Source organism: Oncorhynchus mykiss, chromosome 11 (assembly GCF_013265735.2).
Source record: "Oncorhynchus mykiss isolate Arlee chromosome 11, USDA_OmykA_1.1, whole genome shotgun sequence".
In the NCBI taxonomy this organism is placed as follows: Eukaryota; Metazoa; Chordata; class Actinopteri; order Salmoniformes; family Salmonidae; genus Oncorhynchus; species Oncorhynchus mykiss.
Window position 1 is genome coordinate 13045590 of NC_048575.1, and position 14217 is coordinate 13059806.

General features: G+C 42.1%; 1 protein-coding gene across 1 annotated transcript in view; it reads left to right on the forward strand.

The window, feature by feature from the left end:
• The first annotated feature begins 716 nt into the window (after window positions 1–716).
• The window catches only part of LOC110535293 (polypeptide N-acetylgalactosaminyltransferase 11), a 48202-nt gene continuing 34701 nt past the window's right edge, over window positions 717–14217 (forward strand). Inside the window, exon 1 of the mRNA XM_021620196.2 lies at window positions 717–1009. The gene's annotated coding sequence lies outside the window, so the exon portion shown is untranslated. The remainder of the gene's footprint in view (window positions 1010–14217) is intronic.

Sequence of the window (14217 nt, forward strand, 5' to 3'; positions counted from 1 at the left end):
GTGGCTTCAAAATCGCGCTCCCAAAATTAATCTAGTGTATAAATAGATTGTCCGTTGCGAAATATAGTTTAGATTTTACAAAGTTAGGTAGGTCCCTCTTGTTTTGGTTTCCACTAATGCAATGCTGCATCGACTGCAGGCATTTTCGCGTTTCGATTGTTCTGAACAGTGTGAATCAGTCATATCTGATTGGGTAATCCAGCATTATCAACTCCTACGCCGCACAGCCACTGCACTGTACTAGAACCAAGCCAGAGATACTTTTGAGGAGATGGAGAATTCAAAGGGATTCGTATTAGCGCCTATTGTGTACGTTGCCCATGCGTCGTCAATGTGCCGCACGGTGCATTCTGGGTGATTATGGGACAAGGGGATCCCTCCTTCACGGAGTGAATGGGAGTCAATTTGGCGCCTACAAAAAAAATAAAACATTAGCACGAATCACGTGAACAAGAAGTACAACATTACACATATTTTCAGAGATGTGGGATGACTAATTTGTTCTCTGTAATATCGTATAGCTTTGAAATCATGATATTACGTACTTTTGAGGAAAACAGGCAGGTTTCTCGACTCTTTCCCTCACCTTTAGAAGGGATTGTTTGACGATTAGTTTTTGCAAACGCGTAACGCACCATGACAACCTGAACGCGATTGGTCGATAGTCTGTTGGGCGGACCGTATACGTTTCTCAAGTCATGTCCCATGGTATTCTTATCTCCACCCTTTTTTAATATCTCTGACCAAACTCAGAAAAGAGTAGCTAGGTTGCTAGCGTTAGCTATAGCTATTGACTTGGTGCATTGGGTTGTTTTAAACCAAAGAGAATGGCCAAGCAGCTAGAAACGGGTTTGGATGGAATGTAGTTTTTTGTGTCACGGGGGTGTTTGTTGTGTAGTGTACTGACCGCGGTGGGGAGGTATGACTTGGGTGTTGACGCAGTACCTAAACCAACGGAATTTGCAATACCAGCATAGACAAATTGGGATGTCAATGAAGCAAGTGCATCGTAAGTTTACGTGACACTTTATTTTCAGAAATGTTGGCATGCATCGAGTCTCGATCCTCATTGGCGATGTCAGGACTCGCGCTAACAAGCATGTTTGGATTGATGATTTTAACTAGCTGTTAGCTGCTTGTTGTTTTATTAGCTAGTGAGATCACTGACTGGAATTAAAGTGACCAATGTCAACTCACGTGTTAGTTAAAGCAAAGTTTCACTAACTAGCGAGCGTGTCTTTTATTTTGCATTGCACGCTAACAACTAACGTTAACAGTTAGAAGTTTGCCGATCAGTTAAGTAGCTAACGTTATAGCTAAAGTCCTTAACCTGTTCTAAATATGAGACAAAATATCCTCAGGAAAGCATTTTAGAGCCGCTATTGAGGCTTTTCTGAAGGCAAAACATTACTAACGCAACATTAGGAAAGGTTTTTAATGTTTTGTACACTCGGTGTAAATGGTTGGACACCTAGGTAAAGGAATTTTACATTGGATATTCGGTTTTCGCTCATCAGTAACAGTAGCATGAACTTGTGTCATGGCTAGAAGGGATAGCATGAAATTCTGTCATGGCTAGAAAGGATACAGCTTTTGTAAAAATTAACATGACTTATATTCTAAACCAGGGGAGAAGAACAATCGACATCTTTATGTGTGAATTGCACACACAAAAAAGTAATAAAATAAAAAAATCTCGAATGCTTTCCATCTTCCCCCGTTTCAGAATATACTATTTTAATTGTCATGGCATGCTTGGTTCAAAAGCTATAGAGAGAGTTTTATGTTGTAAATTTGGTTTTCTCTCCTCGATAGCTATTGAACAAAGCATGCCATGACAATGGAAATTGTATATTCTGAAGCAGGAGAAAATGTAAACACCTTTTAGTGTGAATATTTTTTTATTGAACCAAACCATATATTTTCCAGCAGCTGAAATACACTCTTACCAGTTGAAGTTTAAATGTCATTTTATTCTAAATTCTAGCTTGTAAGGAACATGTACACGATTTTGCAGCCATTAGTTTCAGGCTATATATATATATATATATTACTTTGTCAAAATCAAGACATCAATATTATTCTAAAAATCTTAAATCGCAGCTCAATTTGAGCAAAATCTAAATTTGTGGTTAATCATAATTAATCACAACAAATCCTGCGATTAACTTGATTTAAAAATGTTAATTGTTTGACAGCCCTAATCATAATGCAGAAAAATATACCAGATGGCATGGGCACTGTTCTAGATCTTTTGATTTGGTGCAACTTCCGGCGCACGTTTACTATGAGCACTGAGGCTGTATTCACCTTAAGTTAGAGTAGCATACCATCAAAAACAATGGGGAAAATGCATCCATAACATTTTAACATGGAAATAGCGGTTCTATCATTCAACCTACTGTAGCAGCCAATGTGTGGTGTTCAATGTAGGTCTACATTCCATGAAACATGCAGAGCTTGACATTGATCTGTTAATACACTTGTCCTTCAGACACGGAGGTGATCATCATTGTAAGTAAGAACTTGCCTAGTTAAATACATTTTAAAGAAAATAATAATCTAAAAACAATCCCATCTACCCACGACCCTGATGTTTTAAAAACAGTCCAGTTCAAAGTGAATGGCACAGATCCATACATGACAATGGCCCACTGCAGCTCTGATTGGTTATGGTTTGTTTTGGTTTGTTGCTTTGAAAGTGGCTAATATTCCGTTGACTCATTCACAATTCCCACAGTAAAGGAAACGTTGATGGCGTTAACTAATGGGTAAAACTCTAGAAAGTTGAGTGAAGTTCAGTCTCGTGCTTCTCTGAGCACACTGATATTTCTTCTGCGCTGCAGTCCTGGGGGAGGCGCAGCTTCGAGGGAACATTGGATGACACCATTTGTTTTTAGGACTATCAACTGGGTTGTTAAACTATGGCCCACGATATGGTTCAATGTGCCAATAAATCAGCACAATCAAATTTGTTGTTTTTTGAAATGGCTGGCATCTTGAAGCTAACATTGGGATTGTGTATACTCTGCTCTCTGTTACTCTTTTTTTTATGGTCATTAGCAATGTACAATAAGGCGAACTTGGCAAAACAAGGAATTTGTGGTAAGCGCATGGAGGCCATCATCTTTATATACCTCTGCAATTGAAACTCAATGAAGGTGACATCTTTGTCAGTTTTCAAATTATGTTGTGTTTGTGCCTGCTGCTGCTATAAACCTCGCAGATCATATCAGAGTTGAACAGTAGCTTGACATTAAATGGAGCTTTGGCAGAATTTCAACGAATGCGTTTTAGTGCATACATTTTAAGCGGGCGATCAGTGACCGTCTGTTTTGGCTGGGAAATCTGACATACTGTGTCAGCTGAGATCAGGCAGCTTTAGAAGCAAGGCGCAGTGCATCTCCAGTTGTTTTTCATCAACTGAGTGGCGCACCGGCCAGCTAAAATAAAAAATATTGAGAGACAAGAGCCCCATTCCCAGGTGTCATTAGAAAGAAACTGCCTGCAATCGAGGATCATGTCCAACTGGCACTAAACCCATAGTTGGGTTAGTGATTCAAATATTGTACAATAAGGGAAATTCCACGGTAACTCAGATTTTACACTTAAAATGTTTGCAAAAAAACCCCCATTGATTTCAAAGTTGAACAAACCATACAACTCTATGCACAACTACTACTTTTAACAATTTACACTGAACATTTTACAAAAACACATTTACTGGAACAACTGTGAAGATGCAAAGTTTGGTAACAAAATTTCAGTAAAATCTCCATCTGTTTTTTTCCCGAAAACAGTTAATAATATTTTCTCTGAATTAAGATTCAAAGATGTCTGCAGAAAAAAGGGGTTGTCAGCTATGACAATACACACTGACATTGAAAAAATATATTTTGGTTATTGAACTAGAGTAAGTGAAGTGAATTTAAACCCGGTAACATAATTGGCCCCTGATCCCTACACAGAAATGCATAAGGTTATGAATGGCATTCTCTTTGTGGTGATGTATCCTAAATAGGTACGCAAAGGTATAAATATGTGATATCCTCCTTTGCATATTTGGGTAATATTCTACACACTGGCTATTATTTTAATGAGCTCTGCCCCCAAACAAGACCAAATTTGGTTGGTCCGTACTGGACCAAATCTGAACCAATCATAGATGTCTGTTTCACAAGTTTGGACATCAGAGTAGAGTACAGGAGAGTTTAATACAATCCAGTACATTATAGTGTACTCAACTCTAGTGTGCTCTGTGTACTGTACTAAACTTTGCTCTAGTCTACTGTGCTGTTACCCCTCTGTGGGTCCAGGGTGGTGACAGGCAGCTCCAGTCTAGTCCAAATGCCTGCTGCAATATGGCAGTTTTGGATTAGCCTAATGGCACAAGCCCCTCCTTTACTGTTTCAGCTGGAGAAAGGCTCCAGGTGGCTAATTATAGACCACAGACTACACTGGCATTTCTGTTTTTCTATCCTTTTCATATTTATTTATGGAGCCAGTTCAGCATATTTTTACCATTTCTATTTGTGTGGTGTGTGACAGGACTATGCCAGTGAGAGAGAGTAAAAGTATGTTTGCACTTGTGCTGCTTGTCCTATTTTCTAAATTGGAACCAGAAAGGAACTAAATTAGCAAGGCTCTGTTCTGTTTTCTGTGGTACAATTTAAAACTGCTTTGTCCCTCTGGACCATGGCGGCTACATCTGAATTCCATTAACTCGCTGCCAACTTTAATTTACAATCTTCTTCTTCTTGTGAAACTTTGGCCTCTCAGCACTCCACTCCTCCGTGTGAAACCAGTGCTCCTCTGAAATGGATATCGATTTTGGTTATAAATTCAGCAGAGTCATTTTGAAAGCTAGTCTTGAGAAGCACTGCTTTGACACAATATTTAAGCCGTTTCAATTTAGACAGTGTCGAGATCAACTCGCCTCATTTTTCCTCCGTTTGCATTCACGACCTACTAGCTATGCGACAAGCATTGAGCATTTAGGCCTCACTGTCCTGACGTAGCATTAGGCTATGTGTGCTCATTAGTGTTAGCAGCTTTTTGGCACTGGTCCCTTCTTCATTCATGAATTAATGGGACAGATTGGACCCCTGAACCACAGACACACTGTAGTCAGCCTAATGTCACAACACTAGCCACCACCGATAGTCCTGTTATTTGACCTGCTGTCAGAGCTCAAGGGCAGGTCCTTAGTTTCCAATGTCTGTGACCACAGCAACTGTTCAGTGCCTTCAGAAAGTATTCACAACCCTTTACTTTTTCCACATTTTGTTGTGTTACAGAAGGAATTTAATATTGATTACATGTATTATTATTTTTTATCCCTGGCTTACACACAATACCCCATAATGTCAAAATGGAATTATGTATTTCAAATAAATTAAAAGCTGAAATGTCTTGAGTCAATAAGTACTCAACCCTGTTGTTATGGCAAGCCTAAATATGTTCAGGAGTAAAAATGTGCTTAACAAGTCACAAGTTGCATGGCCTCACTCTGTGTGCAATAACAGTGTTTAACATGATTTTTGAATGACTACCTCATCTCTGTACCACACACATACTATTATCTGTAAGATCCCTCAGTCGAGCAGTGAATTTCAAACACAAATTCAACCAAAGACCAGGGAGGTTTTCCAATGCCTCAAAAAGAAGGCACCTATTGAATTTCCCTTTGAGCATGGTGAAGTTATTAATTATACTTTGTCTGGTGTATCAGCACACCCAGTCACTACAAAGACACAGGCATCCTTCCTAACTCAGTTGCCGGAGAGGATGGAAACCTTTCAAGGATTTCACCATGAGGGCCAATAGTGACTTTGAAACCATTATAGACTTTAATGGCACTGATAGAACACTGCGGATGGATCAACAACATACACTGCTCAAAAAAATAAAGGAAATACTAAAATAACACATCCTAGATCTGAATGAATGAAATATTCTTATTAAATACTATTTTCTTTACATAGTTGAATGTGCTGACAACAAAATCACACAAATGATCAATGGAAATCAAATTTATTAACCCATGGAGGTCTGGATTTGGAGTCACACTCAAAATTAAAGTGGAAAATCACACTACAGGCTGATCCAACTTTGATGTAATGTCCTTAAAACAAGTCAAAATGAGGCTCAGTGTGTGTGGCCTCCATGTGCCTGTATGACCTCCCTACAATGCTTGGCCATGCTCCTGATGAGGTGGCGGATGGTCTCCTGAGGAATCTCCTCCCAGACCTGGACTAAAGCATCCGCCAACTCCTGGACAGTCTGTGGTGCAACGTGGCGTTGGTGGATGGAGCGAGACAAAATGTCCCAGATGTGCTCAATTCAGGTCTGGGGAACGGGCGGGCCAGTCCATAGCATCAATGCCTTCCTCTTGCAGGAACTGCTGACACGGTCTAGCATTGTCTTGCATTAGGAGGAACCCAGGGCCAACCGCACCAGCATATGGTCTCACAAGGGGTCTGAGGATCTCATCTCGGTACCTAATGGCAGTCAGGCTACTGGCAGTCAGAATTTGCCAATCTTGGTGTTCTCTGTTAAATGCCAAACGTCCTGCACGGTGTTGGGCTGTAGTAAGCACAACCCCCACCTGTGGACGTCGGGCCCTCATACCACCCTCATGGATTCTGTTTCTGACCGTTTGAGCAGACACGTGCACATTTGTGGCCTGCTGGAAGTCATTTTGCAGGGCTCTGGCAGTGCTCCTCCTGCTCCTCCTTGCACAAAGGCGGAGGTAGCGGTCCTGTTGCTGGGTTGTTGCCCTCCTACGGCCTCCTCCACGTCTCCTGATGTACTGGCCTGTCTCCTGGTAGCGCCTCCATGCTCTGGACACTACGCTGACAGACACAGCCATCCTGGATGAGCTGCACTACCTGAGCCATTTGTGTGGGTTGTAGACTCCGTCTCATGCTACCACTAGATTGAAAGCACCGGAAGCATTCATAAGTGACCAAAACATCAGCCAGGAAGCATAGGAACTGAGAAGTGGTCTGTGGTCACCACCTGCAGAACCACTCCTTTATTGGGGGTGTCTTGCTAATTGTCTATAATTTCCACCTGTTGTCTATTCCATTTGCACAACAGCATGTGAAATGTATTGTCAATCAGTGTTGCTTCCTAAGTGGACAGTTTGATTTCACAGACGTGTGATTGACTTGGAGTTACATTGTGTTGTTTAAGTTTTCCCTTTATTTTTTTGAGCAGTGTATAAACGCAATCTGTAAAGTTTTGGTTTCATGAGGTGAAATAAAAGATCCCAGAAATGTTCCATATGCACAAATTTGTTTACATTTCTCCTTTGCCAAACTAATCCACCTGACAAGTGTGGCATATCAATAAGCTGAATAAACAGCATGATCATTACAACGTTGTGTTGGGTACAATAAAAGGACACTCTTAAATGTGAAGTTTTGTCACACAACACAATGCCACAGAGGTCTCAAGTTGAGGGAGAGTGCAATTCAGCTTCTTCACCTGCGGGATCATCTGAGAGAAGCAACCCGGACAGCTGGTGAAACTTAGGAGTATTTCTGTATGTCGTAAAACTCGTTTTGATTGGCTGGGCCTATGCCCACCCATGGCTAAATCCCTGCCCAGTCATGTGAAATCCACAGATTAAGGCCAGATTTATTTTAATTGACTGATTTCCTTATATGAACTGTAACTCTGTGAAATTGTTGCATGTAGCGTTTTATATTTTTGTTCAGTATAGTTACGCCACGATACTAACCTAATTGACAGAACGAAAAGAAGGAAGCCCGTACAGAATACAAATATAACAAAACATGCATCCTGTTCGCAACAAAGCGCTAAAAATGTGCCAAGAAATTCACTTTTCATTCTGAATACCAAGTGTTATGTTTGGGGAAAATCCAACACAACACATTTCTGAGTATCACTCCATATTTTCAAGCATAGTGGTGGCTGCATCATGTTATGGGTATGCTTGTAAATGTTAAGGACTGGGGAGTTTTTCTGGATAAAAAAGAAACCGAGCTAAGCACAGGCAAAATCTGGTTCAGTCTGCTTTCCAGCAGACACTGGGAGGTAAATTCACCTTTCAGAAGGACAATAACCTAAAACACAAGGCCAAATCTACACTGGAGTTGTTTACCAAGGAGACAGTAAATGTTCCTTAGTGGCAGAGTTACAGTTTTTAATTAAATCTGCTTGAAAGTCTATGGCAAGACCTAAATTGTTGTCTAGCTATGATCAACAATCAATTTTACAAAGTTTGAAGAATTTTGAAAATAATAAAGTGCAAATGTTGCCCAATCCAGCTCTGGAAAGCTCTTATAGACTTACCCAGAAAGACTCACAGCTGTAATCGCTGCCAAAGGTGCTTCTACAAAGTATTGACTCAGGGGTGTGAATACTTATGTAATTATATATTTCTGTATTTATTTGTCAATAAATTTGCTAAAATTTCTAAAAACATGTTTTCACTTTGTCATTATGGGGTATTGTGTGTAGATGGGTGAGAAGACAAATCAATTTAATCCATTTTGAATTCAGGCTGTAACAACATGTGGAATAAGTCAAAGGGTATGAATACTTTCTGAAGGCACTATGCCAAGTCAAATGTTATTTGTCACACACATTTAGCAAAATGCTTGTGTTTCTAGCTCCCAAAAGTGCAGGAATATCTAACAATACACATACATCTAATGGAATGGAATTAAGAATATATAAATATTTGGACGAGCAATGTCAGAATGGCATACAGTAGAATATGATAGAATCCATTATATACATAAACTCAGCAAAACAAATTAACATACCTTTTTCAGGACCCTGTCTTTCAAAGATAATTCGTAAAAATCCAAATAACTTCACAGATCTTCATTGTAAAGGGTTTAAACACTGTTTCCCATGCTTGTTCAATGAACCATAAACAATTAATAAACATGCACCTGTGGAACGGTCATTAAGACACTAACAGCTTACAGACGGTAGGCAATTAAGGTCACAGTTATGAAAACTTAGGACACTAAAAAGAGGCCTTTCTACTGACTCTGAAAAACACCAAAAGAAAGATTCCCAGGGTCCCTGCTCATCTGAATGAATGTGTCTTAGGCAGGCTGCAAGGAGGCATGAGGACTGCAGATGTGGCCAGGGCAATAAATTGAAATGTCTGTACTGTGAGACGCCTAAGACAGCTCTACAGGGAGACAGGACGGACAGCTGATCTTCCTCGCAGTGGCAGACCACGTGTAACAACACCTGCACAGGATCGGTACATCCGAACATCACACCTGTGGGACAGGTACAGGATGGTAGCAACTGCCTGAGTTACACCAGGAACGCACAATCCCTCCATCAGTGCTCAGACTTTCCGCAATAGGCTGAGAGAGGCTGGACTGAGGGCTTGTAGGCCTGTTGTAAGGCAGGTCCTCACCAGACATCACCAGCAACAACGTCGCTTATGGGCACAAACCCATCATCGCTGGACCAGACAGGATTGGCAAAAAGTGCTCTTCACTTACGAGTCGTGGTTTTGTCTTACCAGGTGTGATGGTCAGATTTGCGTTTATCGTCGAAGGAATGAGCGTTACACCGAGGCCTGTACTCTGGAGCGGGATCAATTTGGAAATGGATGGTCCATCATGGTCTGGGGCGGTGTGTCACTGCATCATTGGACTGAGCTTGTTGTCATTGCAGGCAATCTCAGCGCTGTGCGTTACAGGGAAGACATCCTTCTCTCTCATGTGGTACCCTTCCTACAGGCTCATCCTGACATGACCCTCCAGCATGACAATGCCACCAGCCATACTGCTCGTTTTGTGCGTGATTTCCTGCAAGACAGGAATGTCAGTGTTCTGCCATGGCCAGCGAAGAGCCCGGATCTCAATCTCATTGAGCACGTCTGGGACCTGTTGGATTGAAGGGTGAGGGCTAGGGCCATTCCCCTCAGAAATGTCCGGGAACTTGCAGGTGCCTTGGTGAAGAGTGGAGTAACATCTCACAGCAAAAACTGGCAAATCTGGTGCTGAGTTTATGAGATGAGAATGGCAAAATATGTAAACCTTATTAAAGTGGCCAGTGATTCCAAGTCTATGTATGTGAGACAGCAGCCTCTAATGTGCTAGTGATGGCTATTTAACAGTCTGATGGCCTTGAGATAGAAGCTGTTTTTCTGTTTCTCAGTCCCAGCTTTGATGCACCTATACTGACCTCGCCTTCTGGATGATAGTTGGGTGAACAGGGAGTGGCTCGGGTGGTTGTTGTCCTTGATGATATTTTTGGCCTTCCTGTGACATCGGGTGCTGTAGTTGTCCTGGAGGGCAAGTAGTTTGCCCCCGGTGATGCGTTGGGCAGACCGCACCACCCCCTGGAGAGCCCTGCGGCATACAAGGCGGTGATACAGCCCGACAGGATGCTCAGTTGTGCATCTGTAAAAGATTGTGAGGGTTTTAGGTGCCAAGCCACATTTCTTCAGCTTCCTGAGGTTGAAGAGGCGCTGTTGCATCTTCTTCACCACACTGTCTCTGTAGGTGGACCATTTCAGTTTGTCAGTGATGTGTACGCCGAGGAACTTGAAGCTTTCCACCTTATCGACTGCGGTCCCATCAATGTGGATGGGGGGGTGCTCCCTCTGCTGTTTCCTGAAGTCCACAATCAACTCCTTTGTTTTGTTGATGTTGAGTGAGAGGTTGTTTTCCTGGCACCACACTCCCAGGGCCCTCACCTCCTCCTTGTAGGCTGTCTCTTCATTGTTGGTAATCAGGCCTGCGACTGTTGTGTCGTCTGCAGACTTGATGATTGAGTTGGAGGCATGCGTGGCTACGCAGTCATGGGTGAACAGGGAGTACAGGAGGGGCTGAGCACACATCCTTTTGGGGCCCCAGTGTTGATGATCAGTGAATTGGATGTGTTGTTTCCTACCTTCACTACCTGGGGGCGGCCCGTCTGGAAGTCCAGGACCCAGTTGCACAGGGTGGGGTTCATACCCAGGGCCTCGAGCTTAATGATGAGCTTGGAGGGTACTATGGTGTTGAATGCTGAGCTATAGTCAATGAACAGCCTTCTTACATAGGTATTCCTCTTGTCCAGATGGGATAGGGCAGTGTGCAGTGTGATGGCGATTGCATTGTCTGTGGATCTATTGGGGCGGTAAGCAAGTTGAATTGGGTCTAGGGTGTCAGGTATGGTAGCGGTGATAAGATCCTTGAATGGTCTCTCAAAGCACTTCATGATGACAGAAGTGAGTGCTACAGGGCGAAAGTAATTTAGTTCAATTACCCCTGCTTTCTTGGGTACAGGAACAATGGTGGCCATCTTGAAGCATGTGTGGACAGCAGACTGGGATAGGGAGAGATTGAATATGTCTGTAAACACTCCGGCCAGCTGGTCTGCGCATGTTCTGAGGACGCGGCTAGGGATGTCGTCTGGGCCATAAGTCTTGTGTGGGTTATCGCTTAAATGTCTTGATCAAGTTGGCCATGGAGAAGGAGAGCCCACAGTCTTTGGTAGCATGCCGCATCGGTGGGACTCTGTTATCCTCAAAGCGGGCGGTGAAGGTGTTTAGCTTGTCCGGAAGCAAGACATCAGTATCCGCGACGTGGCTGGTTTTCCCTTTGTAGTCCGTAATTGTCTGTAGACCCTGCCAGACACGTGTCTGAGCTGTTGAATTGCGACCACTGTCTCTATACTGCAGTTTTGCCTGTTTGATTGCCTTATGGAGGGAATAACTACACTGTTTGTATTCAGCCATATTCCCAGTCATCTTGCCATGGTTAAATGTGATGGTTCGCGCCTACAGGTTTGGCGAATGCTGCCATCTATCCACGGTTTTTGGTTAGTCTCAAAACATTTTTAGTTCTTCCCAACTGTATGTAATAACACAAAACATTTCCTGGACTAATAATGTAAGAAATAACACATTAAAAAGTAAATAGTTCTGTCCTTTGCCTTGGTTATAAAAGCATGGGATGGAATAAAAAACAAACCAATGCTACAAAACCATTGCTACTCTATGCAATGAAAAATGCCTGCAGTGCACGCTGCCAGACAATGTCGGACGGAGAAGGACGCTATAATAATGAATGAACAGTCAATGTGTCAGAATCTGGTAATCCATATAGGATAACTGTATTTAGACGTTCAATGTTATAACGCACATAGCAAGAATCATTATTCGATAATTAAGTTTGCAGCCTTATCTGGGTAAAATCTTCCCCTGCTGGCGTTTTAATTGTTGATGAAATATACAATTTCTCATTGGCTCTCGTGTTGCTGGGCTCATTGGCTTTTATTTTTTTAAATTTATTTATTTTTTTACCTTTATTTAACCAGGCAAGTCAGTTAAGAACAAATTCTTATTTTCAATGACGGCCTGGGAACAGTGGGTTAACTGCCTGTTCAGGGGCAGAACGACAGATTTGTACCATGTCAGCTCGGGGGTTTGAACTCGCAACCTTCCGGTTACTAGTCCAACGCTCTAACCACTAGGCTACCCTGCCGCCCCATGATATGGCATTCCTGGGCAGGGCAGGGGGGTAGGACCCGGAGCATGACTACTTCTCCTCTAACCATGTCGCAGAGAGCTCAATTTCTCTAAATCCTTGTTCGCACTGCAGGCCTTAATGCTCAAATCAGTTTTGGAATACTGACTGGCCAAACAGCAGGCTAAGTGACCAAATCGGATTTGTGTGTGTTCAGACAGCAGTCATTCACTGACATGGCTAATCTAACTAGTTGTCATAGTAACAAAGGGAATGTGCACAGTGCTGGAGGCTGATTGGCGGTGGTGCTCATGCTTCCTATTACTCAGAGGTTCTGTGGCAAGCTAAGGTGACAACAATGCCTGCCATCAACATTTCCCAGTGGCTTTGTATGTTCAAGATCAAAGTCTAAGAACAACTGAAAAAAACAAGTCCATTTTGGTTAGCAAAATGTTTTGATTTTGGTCACTTCAAACTGCCAATGTGAACAAGGCTTTTACTTCCCTTCTCCCAGCCTAGCTCTGTCCCTCTTGAATTTGTGGTGATGCCACTAGTCTCTGTGAAACTTCGGTGTCCTGGTATCAAGTAACAGAGACTTCAAAATATCTATTTTGTTTTACATTTAGGCTAATCACTGATGTGTTTAACAATTTGTTTTTCTGAGTGAAATTCAAATGACCTTTGTCCTTATATAATTCTGCTATCAACATTTGACATTAGCTAGCCTATAGCCTTTTTGTTAGCAGAAATGGGCACTAGTCCAGCAGGTCATACAAGCACTTTGGTGCATTTCAACTAACCTAATTTCCTTTGTTTATTTACCAAAGTATTGAGATTCTTCCTCATACTGTAGAACCACCTTCATAGATGTGCATATGAAAAAAACAAATTCTAACTTCTTTAAAGCAATGTCTTTGCTTTGGTCCAAAGGCAGTGTAGGCTACATGTGGGCTGTGAGTGGCGGCACTAACCACTTGACCACCCAAGCCATATTGCTCACCCCTCTAGGTTGGCCATGGGGTATACCATAATGCAGTGGCATTGCAAAACATTTCAGCGGGGAACCCATTTTTCCGCAATGAATTCTTGCGACCCAACCCTAAATCTAATGACACAACCTTAACATTTGTCAATTTAGATTTTTACATCAAAATAACCTTCAATTCATTACATTTTCTAAATGAAAAGAAACCAATAAATTAGGCCTACTCAATAAAATATAATCTTTCTAATTATCTTTCTCAAAAATGTTAGTATATTGTCCCATATAATAATTTGTACCCACTGCAGTTCAAGGTTGCGACCCCAACTTTGAATACCACTGCCATATAGAATGTTGCACTTGGTTTCTTTGCCGAATCATTTGGCACACTGTGTGAGCTTCACACCATAGCTCAGTCTGTCCACTTCATCTAGACCTAGCCTGATCCTTTCATCACATGCACTACTTCTGCATTTATCGATTAATGGCTTTGCACTTTTTCTTTTTGTCTATCCCAAATGTTCTTCTCTAATGACTCATCGCCTCTCTCTTTCACCTCTGATCATCTTCCCTTCCCATTTTCACTAACAAATGTTCTTCTCTAATGACTCATCGCCTCTCTCTTTCACCTCTGATCATCTTCCCTTCCCATTTTCACTAACAAATGTTCTTCTCTAATGACTCATCGCCTCTCTCTTTCACCTCTGATCATCTTCCCTTCCCATTTTCACTAACAAGCCACTAAGTGCCAAAGCAAAGGAACATTCTGTGACG